General features: G+C 31.8%; 1 pseudogene; it reads right to left on the reverse strand.

Moving 5' to 3' along the window:
• Positions 1-1,793: 1,793 nt before the first annotated feature.
• Positions 1,794-2,597, reverse strand: LOC120187384 (annotated as a pseudogene).
• Between the last annotated feature and the right edge of the window lie 8,172 nt (positions 2,598-10,769).

Below are 10,769 nucleotides of genomic sequence, written 5' to 3' on the forward strand. Positions count from 1 at the left end.
TATTTTTCTACCATTGAAGTTCTTGCTCTTGATAACCAATTGGAGACATACAACATTGACATGTGTTCAAAAAAAAAGTTCTCAAATCTAAAAGGAATTCAAGACCTTGCTATGAAGGTAGTTGATTCAAAAAAGAATACTGTTTATCCTTTGGTATATCGTTTGGTGAAGCTTTCATTAATTTTACCAGTTGCTACGGCAAGTGTCAAAAGAACATTTTCTGTAATAAAGATTATGAAAAATCGCTTGAGAAGTCGAATTGGAGATCAATGGATGAATGATTGTTTGGTTACATATGTTGAGAAATATATTTTTAATAGCATCGATAAGGAAAAAAATAATTCAACGGTTTCAAAACATGAAAAAGCGTTGTGGACAATTGTAATAAAAATGTATGGGTTGTTGAACTTTATTTGATGTTTCTATTATTTTAGTTATTTTTTAATAGTTTTTAATAGTCTTAAGTTACTTTAGTTATATTTTACATTAATTTATTGAATTTTAGTGTTATGCATTGATTTATACGACTTTATTTAGATATCAATTAAAATTATGACACCGCAATTTAAAATTTCTAGCTCTGCCCCTGCTTTAGAAGTCATGGCGAAGCCCTTAGCAGAGGATTAAGGGAAGTGTGAGACATCCTACTTCAGTGATAGAACAGTCAAGCATTAAATAGGTAGCATTTGATCTAGATCACACATGTACCTATTGTTTAAGACTATGTCTTTAGCATGCTTTTTGTTTATGTCTAAATTTAATATTGAGTGTTGGACTCACTGGTGGATCCTCCTCAAAAGACTAATAACTTTAAGCCCAAGCAAGATGTTGTCAAACAGGAAGTTGAAGATATGATTTGTAGTGGCAATTGCATTCTTTAACATAATAAGGTTTTGCATTTCTACTCGTTACACAAGATCGAGTAAAGTGGCGATGTTTTCCCTTTCTACTTGACCATTTTATCATGCAATTGAGTTTTATGATTTTTCGTTTGCTGAAATGAATGGCATTTTGCCTATATTGCAACATGAAGTTGAAGAATCTCATGATTGAATTATTAAAATCCCCAACATTGTGGGACAAGTATTACTCCATCCCAAATGAGTGAGGCGAGGTATACTAATCGTGTAAAGTAGGCTAGCTTTTGATCCGATTGAATTTATTATATCGTGTAAAGTATCTTATCTTTTTGTTGCATATTGTTATGAATTTAAGAATTCAGTGATATGAATTGAAATACTCAAGTTGGATGTTCATTGAAAAACAAGAGATTTACAATGATAGAGAACAAATAAGAAATAGAAGAAAAGACGAGAGATAAATAGAGAGGATAACAGATTTCAACAACATTTTCATGACTTTGCTTCTATCCTCTATTGCCTATATATAACCAACTGTAGCAACCTAATCTATAAAGCTTTGGGATGTCTTCTCTCACACGTACTCTTCCTCACCATCTGTGCTGACGTGGCTAAGGTTTGTTGTGTTTGTTGAGTTAGCTTCATTTGGTTCATAACAATACCATCCCCTAAGAAAAGAACCTTGTCCTCAAGGTTCTCTAATAATGGCAGTAGAGTAATTTGTTGGTGTAGACTTTCTTGATTTAGTATCCATCAAAAAGTGAAAAATATATATTCGTGTTGAGGTGAGCAATTCCAACTTGTTGACAGCCTCTTCAACCCTTAGATATGGTCCAAAAAATTCAGTACTATTTTTTGTGGATGAAATGCCAAAGAAATTTGTCGATACAGTTGCATAAAGGTCCATCTACTTTCTTCCAATGTTACTTCCCTTTACTTCTTAATAGCAGGGTACATAAACGTCCCCCTATATAGTAATGTACTATGAACATCGGCTACCATGCTTTCGATATATCTCAGGGACTTCAAAGATAAACCATCCTTAGGGAACTTGCATTTTTCCACGTACTTGGTCGTTGGACAATTCTTGGCGTTTCCTTCATTAATTGAATAGATCATCATTTTCTTCGAAATCTTGATGTCTGGATGAATTAGTATGAACTCTCCAATAGATAGGTCTAGGGTGAATACATTAAATCCATTCCCAGTGCTCAACACATGCGTGCAAGAGCTTCTATACATGCAATAGCCAGCAGCTACAATTTGCTTCCCAAGTTGCAGCACATCATCTGGAGTTGGTTCATGTTCATCTTTCGCCAAGTAAATTCTGAAAATTGTTTCGATGAAAAATCCACAATCAATATTGGAGGAGTCGTCAAGTGGATCAAAAACTACACTTTGCCTTCATGATTTGAGTGCTCCACAAAGATTGTCTCATCATCTTTTTCAAATACAAGGTTTTGAGGTTTGCCACTACACACTAAAACCTTGATAAAGGCTTCATTCAAAAGCACATCCAGTTTCTTTTGCACCTCACCCTAAATATCAGTCTTCCCAACAAATCCAATAAGTTTGGCTAGACCAACCTTGTTAACATAAGTAAAAAAGAACTTGTAACCAAGAACTAGGACTAAACATGATGCTAAAATCTTCAGGAGACTTGGGATGTTTGGATTGCTCATTCAGCACAAAACGAGTTATAATCATCAAATCAATCCTTTGAGCATCTAAAGTCTTTTGAATGAAACAACCAAGAAATATTACTTCAAACATGGCAACTTCAATATTGATTTGCATGGATTTAACAATTTAGACGACACCAATAGTATCAAAAATCAAACCCAGCTAATGTTTTTCTAAGCCAACATATGTATAATCACGAACTAAAGCTTATAGCCTTGAATTTTCCAATTCAATACTCTTAAATCGATGTTTCTAAGATTTAATGTGACATACTTACAATCCCAATTCCTAGTGATTTTGGTCATATATTTTCCCATTAACAATAATTTAAACTTGTAAGGGTCGTCATCTTCTACAAGTTTATCACTCCCAACCTTGCCAGAATGAAACTTACACCCATCAACATTCATAATCTTGATCGAGCCAAATTTGAACCCTTCGACCAAAACACTAGCAATCAGTTGATAATTATATTTATGCATCATTATCATACTTGCACCTTCTTGTCCATGATGTTGGAATGAAGGTTGTTTCATTTTGGTCCCCTACAACCCGAGTTTGCAGTTTGACATATGTGCTCATCGCACTGTCACTTCTATTTTCACCATCTATCACTTCCTCTAGTCATACAAGCCTTTCATCGCCAATATAGGGCATGTGTCATCTTCAACATGGTTCTTTATAGTCTCAATGGCGGTGAAAGAACTTACACTCACTGTTTCATCATTTTGAAAATCAAGTCCCTTACTACTTTGATTTGTTTGGTCTCCAATATCATTTACCTTTGATTTTGGCAATTCGTCGATCATGTAGTGACCATTTTTTCTCTGGTTTTCATGATCAGAGTTAATTGAGAATGATCGGTGGTGAAGAAAGGGATTCTCTCGCAACTCCATTTCCGAGGACACAAATCGTTTTAGAATAGCAACAACGAAATTGTCCCAACCATCCAACTATTGCCACTGCTGCATTCATCGAAACCATTTCTTGGCTTCCCCTTTCATCCAAAAAGATGCCATAGTTACCCGATGATGATCCTCAATCTCATAGAATTCAAAGAAATCGTGGGTCGAGGCGATCCATTTTTCTGGGTCTTTTTCCCTGTAAAGAATGGAAGATCTATGTACTGTGGTTTAGGAGAAGAAAGAAAAATGTTTTCTCCCGATTTTTGAACATCGCTCTGCAATTTATTGATTAAACCCATCTGAGCAGTCAATACTGCAAGCTGGTTGGCTACATCCTGCAATGTCCTTTGATTCGCCTCAGTTTTCTGTTTCTTCTCCATGAAGTCGGATTGAAGTGAGATCAGTAACTTTTTACGTTGAGAACTAGATTCTGTAATCGCTAAATCAACTCTGTTTCTGTCTCAATTGATTATCAATGAAAGCACCAATGTTATGAATTTAAGAATTCACTGATATAAATTGAAATACCCAAGTTGGATGTTCATTGAAAAACAATAGAATTACAACGATAGAGAAGAAAAGAAGAAATATAGAGAATACCAGAGAGAATTAGAGGAGAAAGATATCAGATTTCAACAACATTTTCATGCCTGTGCTTCTATCCTCTATTGCCTATATATAACCAACTGTAGTAACCTAATCCATAAAGCCTTGGGATGCCTTCTCTCACATGTACTCTTCCTCAGACGTGGCCAAGGTTTGTTATGTTTGCTGAGTTAGCTACATTTGGTTCATAACACACATATTTGTACGTATAAATGAAAATACTTTGACGGCTTCCTTTTGTGTTGGTGAGATTTCGTATAGGTTCGGATTATTCTCGAACATATACTATAAAATGGTCTCGATTAATTTGTTTTTTTTTTTTTGAGATTTTAGTGAGAAAAATGAAAATTTATTCAAATTGTGTAGTTTACCCTTTTTAATTTGATGTATCTCGTGTCACGTCAGTAAAATGTTAAAAGTCTAACAATAGTTAACTCTTAGTAATCATATCTTCATTAAATAAACGAAAGCGACCACATATTATATTTTTTGAATTCAATAAGAAAAAATGTTAAAAAAAACCTTAAACAAAAATGATCAATCCTATAGTTTACTTTTTTATTACTCGTCGAGGATTTAATCTATCAAATTATCCAAACTCATTACTGGTGTTTAAAGTTGATTATTATTTTTTTATTAAGCTAAGATGATTACAAAATAATATTTATTCTAAATATTCTCAATTATTTGATGAATACTCAATTACCCTTGCAATCTTTGGTGCTCAAACCTGTAATCTCTAAGAACAACAACAATTCCTTTGAACACTAAGGTAAATTGGTTCGCGTTGATTCTCATAGTAAAATTTAAATGCATGAATTTGCATAAATAATACATATTCAAATAATGGGTATATAAAAATATTTATATGTTGATTCTGAATTTGTAACAAATAATAATTTAACATTTAAAATAAAATTATCTAAATCTACAAAAAGATATAAAATATCTAAAATATTTGAATTCGTAATTCAAAGATAAAAGAAAATAAATAACAAATTGAACATTGAAATCAAATATAAGATATTGACTCTTTATTATTATATTACTAGGAATCATATTATCCGCTGCTGATGGCTGCAACAGGGATTTTTCTACCCCATCAGGCCCTCTCTCTTTATGAATTTGAGCAATGGGCCAAAATAGAAGCTCGAAGTCTTGGGTAAAACTTTAAACATTATACAAAATACTGTATACATTTGGATATATATGTTGAATAACATCCAAATGGCTCATTTACCAGAAACATGGGTCTCTACTAGCCAAACCTTAGTTTGCTTCAGGGAATGAGCTGCATCTGTTATGGAGAAGTGACCTTTTTTCTTTTTCTTCTTTTGCAGAACTTCAAGTTTATTGGACAGTACATGCATTAGAGTTATGTACATAACATGCAGATTCAATTGTTCGAATTGAAGCCACTCAATAGATTCCACTACAAAACTTGAAATACCAAGTTAAATTGATTTTTTAATCGAAAGGGAGAGCTTCGATTTCGATAGTTGTCCACTGACCACCAAGAGGGGCAGAAAGGGGACCATGGATGCATTTGGCTTCTTTTCAACAATTCGAACCAAATGGGGTCTTGTAGGAAGTCACCTTCTTCGTTAAAATGCAATGAATTTCTCTTTTTTTTCTCTTTTTTTCTTTTTGTCATTGATTAACGAACAGATAAGATCAGCGATGTACCAAATGGTTGTCCTTTTTCCATATGTATGGGGTAAGGGGAGGTAAGATAGTAGGCTGCCCCCACACTAGGTTGAGAGCAGCTTCTATAGGAGACCTCCGAATTATGAAATGCCCTCCTCCATGGGACTCGAAGATCAGCGATGTACCATAACCCATATTGTGACAGTTGGTGAGGCTATAGATCATGTTAAATGACACCACTAATGTGTACCGAGAGGCCCCAGGTTTTGATATATCTGCCTTGTCAACTTTTAGCTGATTCATATGCGCTTTCACCATTGGAAAGACATGTAATTTACTGAGTACAGCTGGGTTTAAAGACTAGACAGATAGATTAATATCCAGGGAAGGTAACAGGGGAGAAGAAGAGAGAATCTGTGACTGATTCTCAGCCAAAAATGTCAAACAAAAACCAACGAGTTTGAATATTATATGTAATGGCTCTATGATCCCATGAGCCAACATGATCGTCGTTTTTTGACTTAGTCTCCTCTCTTTCTAATATTATTTTTATATCTAATAAGGCATTGACTTCGCCATAACCATTAACTCTCTCCCTCAAGTTGACTGTCGTTTGCAAAAAACCCAGATTATTTTCATTTACCAAAAATAATTAAATATGGGTAAACTACGTTTTTAATTACTTACCTTTCTCACAGTTACATTTTGGCAATTCATTTTTTTCAAAAAAAAATCATATATAATATTATGTTTTAGTTTTATTGTGGTCACTCACTATTAAAATTTAACAATATATTAATATATCACGATAAATAATATCACATCATCATTGAAGAATTTTAAAAAATTTCTATGTCAACAGTTGGTTGTGGATCCAAAAATTTAAAAGATCCAAAATTTTAATACTCGTTTTTTTTTTAAGAATAAGTATGTAAATTTTCTTTCTTTCTTTCTTTCTTTCTTCCTTCCTTCCCCTTATTACTACACTAAACTAAATTTATCAACTTTTTAAAATAATGGGTATGCATTTACTCTCATAAGGGCTTAGGGCATTCGTCCCTATTATTAGTTATGATAATTTTCAACCACAAATTATCAAAATAAAACAAAATAAAGATATAACATTAAGAATAATTTAAAAAAATAATAATTGAACGATGAGTTGGACTTTTGTCAAAGTATGTATAGAGTTGAATTATTTTTGTGCCCGGTTTCCAGTCTTACATTTCTGCTTGCCAACCAAACTGCGCGCAATGACCTTTACGATCCTCTGAATTCAATCCCTCTTTCAAGGAAAAACAAAATAAATAAACAACAAAGTCTTGCATGTTGATCTCATGGGAACTGATTGATTTCATAAATTGTATTTAACGTAAATTTACAGGGAAGAAGCAGAACCACGTAGTCTGTCCCAGAAGGAATATTAATATATTATTATCTGGAATCCAATTAATCGTATTATTACTGTTTCAAGTATTTGGAAACTGTGTTTTTTATTTCTTTTATGAATTTGAAAACTTTATTTATTATTATTAATTTTGTCGGTATGTGCAAAGAAGACGGGATGGGGACAGATGTTAAGTAGCACATGTTTTTCCAAATTAATTTTGGAGTCATTTGAGCATTAATACAGGTTTTAGACGACTGACTTTCTGCTGAGGCGAGCTGTCCTCAACACTTGAGAACCTGAGCCAATAAAATACAAAATTTGTTTAGGTTTCTTTTTAAAATTACCAATTTGCTCACACAAGTTGCTCACCCCCCCTCATCACCACTCAACGTTCTTTTCCTTTTGTCTTTTATCATTTTTTATAATTTATTGGTTTATTAGATAAATTAATATTTGAATTTGATAATTTCTATATTTGTCTAAATTTACACCTTAATTTGAAAATAGTTTTCAAAATGGCATGTAAATTTGAAAGATAAAAAATCTTAGCTTGGTATATTGTATTAATGTGGTACACATTATATTTAATAATGCCAATAGTTTATTGGTCGATATCATATCAACAATTAAATTAGGTATCAAGACGTAAGTTAACATATATATTAACGGTTAAAAATATGATCAGTTTAATCAATTAGTCAAATATACTTACTCTACTTTTAATTATAAAATTATATAAAGTCACTATATTTTATTTATTTGATATATAAAGGATAACTATTCAAGGCTCATGATTTGAAGAAATAAATGATAATGATAACTAAAACAATTATTATTACATGTACACGTGATGTGAGTTTAAATGGCAACAAATACAAATGATAAAATGTATAATTAAGGAGTTGGAAATTGTTGATTAATATCTTCTATTGATATTAAAGTCGGTTTAAACTATAAATTTGGTATTCGATTCAATCCTTGAGCATCGCATTTCTCATATCATTATTAAAAAAAAAGAATGTTTTGCCATTTTTAAAATATACAAAACTTCAAACAATAAATTTACTAAAAATCATATGGTAATAGTAATTAAGATAAAGATGAAGTAATTGGACGTTAAGAAAGGTAAGCATCAAAGCATGGGTGGTCTCATTGTCCACATTGTCGGCATCGCCATCCCACTCGTTTATTCTTCTCACCCTCCATTCTAACTTCCATTTATTTCCTTTCCTTTGAAAAAATCTTAACCACATAAACACAATCGATATTTAATGAATTGAACGGTTTGTGAGTAGTTCGAACTTGATTTGGTTAAAGTTCGATAAAAATTTCATTCGGGTTGACTCGATTCAAACTCGAGACGTTAACAAGTTGAGTCGAGCAAAGCCCAACTCAACTCGATAAATTTATGTGCAACTCGTTAATATTTTTAATAGTTACCTTAACAAATTATTTCATTAAAAAAATTATTAATTTACAAATAGGTAATAAAAATTATTAATTAATATTTTACTACTTCCAAAAACCAAAGCTTCTTTATTGTTTTAATGTATTTCTAAATTGTTATTTTAGAGTTTAAACTTTGAAATTACTTCGTACATTTTTTTATATTTTTTTGTTAAATTCATTCATTTATGTTTATATTAAGCTCTATTTAGTATTGGTAGATTTTACTTATATTTAAGAAAAGAAGGTTAAAAAGTTTGGTGAGATTAACGAGCAACAAGCAACAACTTATTTTAATGAGTAAACTCAAACAAAATTTTAATGAATTTAACGAGCAACGAGTAGAGTCGGCCAACAAAATATTTTAACGAGCAACGAGTTGAGCACTGCCCAACTCTTAATCGACTTACTTAAGATAGATAAGTATTCATTTTGAAATTAATTTTTTTAAAATAATTATCTATTTTATTTATAGTATTTTATCTTAAATTTTTATTTATGTTCAATTACATAAAATTTAAATATTTTGAATATATACATATATATATTAACTATCAAAAATATTTTTAGATACATCATTACCGCCCATCCTATGTTTACATTCTTTTTAAACGATATAATAAAGCTTTGTTTAAAGTATTCTGTAATTGATTTTCTTTACGTACAAAATACGAAACAAGTTTCGGAAATCGAATAATATTTGCAAGTCGTTTACAAGTGAAAATAGCACGCCTAAAACTCCCTGTTTCTTGTAATTAAGATGCAAGTGAAGGTAAGAAAACTATTATTTAAATATTGACTTTAATGAGTCAACTAAATATGGGCCTATCCATTCTTTTCATATATATTATAATTAAGAATGGAGGTACTAAGCAGTATGAGGGGGGAAGATGACGATTGGATCCTTATCTGCAACAGAAAGCAAAAAACAACAAAAATATTATTTTCAGACGCCAATTGCCATCCCATCTTGTCCCCACCCGGACTGCCCTTTTCTGGCATTTAACTTAAAGACATTTGAGTTTATGAAATGCCATGTCGGCAACATAATTTCATTTCATCTCTTCCTTTATTCTTACGCACGCAGGCTGCTTGAGTTTTCTCCCACCTTTTAATTATTTATTTATTTCAAGCATGTGACTTAATTTTAAGCAACTTTAATTGTCCTTTTGCCACCCAATATATTACATTCCTCTTTTTATAACAATAATCACTAAAATATCCATTGTTTGATTGTTTGTTAGGTCGATATGAATGAGACTCAACCCAACCATTTCCAGTCTAGAAGGTTTGCTAAACTCTAGTGTAAATTTCGTTTTCCTGTTTAGTGTAAATTCTAGAACAGTCACAGTAATTTCTAGAATATGCAACTATTTTTAGTCTAATACAATTATGCATCAATCAATCAATCAATCATGGTGGTCATCATCAAATTCCAATTGGGTTGCGGATAAAAAAAAACAAGACCACACAGACAGAGACAAAAACAAGTGTACAATTCCTTATCCTCCCCAGTTTTTAATTCTCAACTTGTGAGCCAATGGCATACAGCCTACGGAGATGCTTGTTTGGTGGGGACCCCCAATCTATGATTGGTTTGTAAATAGTCAACAAATGCAACTTCAATTGTACATGAAACAGTAACCTACTTTAAGTTCCTAGTTGCCTAAAAAAACCCAATCTTTACGACTACTTTTAATTTTAATACTAACAACAATGTTGCCTGGTTTGGATTCAACTTGTATGTTTTGTTACGATTCTATATTAGGAGTAGTATAGTGGACAATTATATGTGAACAGCTAGCTGATTGAACACTTCCATCCAAAGTTAGGCAACACTCGGTTCGGTTCCATTACCACCCCAACCTAGGCTTGGTTACTTACTAACCACGGTCGGGAAGTCTTAATATAAGACTAAAAAAATATACTACCGAAAATATTATTATTTTTTTAATATTTTTGATAAAACATTATCTAAAACATTATTATTTCTACCAGATATGTTATTATTGGGCGTTTTACGGGTTGGTAATATATCGGATAAAACGCTAACTAAAACATTATTTTTTCTACCATATATATTACTAATGTCTGTAAAGCGTCCAATAATAACATATCCGGTAGAAATAACAATATTTTAAGTAATTTTTTTACCGAAAATATTAAAAAAATAATATTTTTAATAACATATTTCTTTAACAATATATTAAACTGAATCACGTGAGACTTCCC

This window comes from Hibiscus syriacus, unplaced genomic scaffold, assembly GCF_006381635.1.
Source record: "Hibiscus syriacus cultivar Baekdansim isolate YM2019G1 unplaced genomic scaffold, ASM638163v2 tig00113725_pilon, whole genome shotgun sequence".
Lineage (NCBI taxonomy): Eukaryota > Viridiplantae > Streptophyta > Magnoliopsida > Malvales > Malvaceae > Hibiscus > Hibiscus syriacus.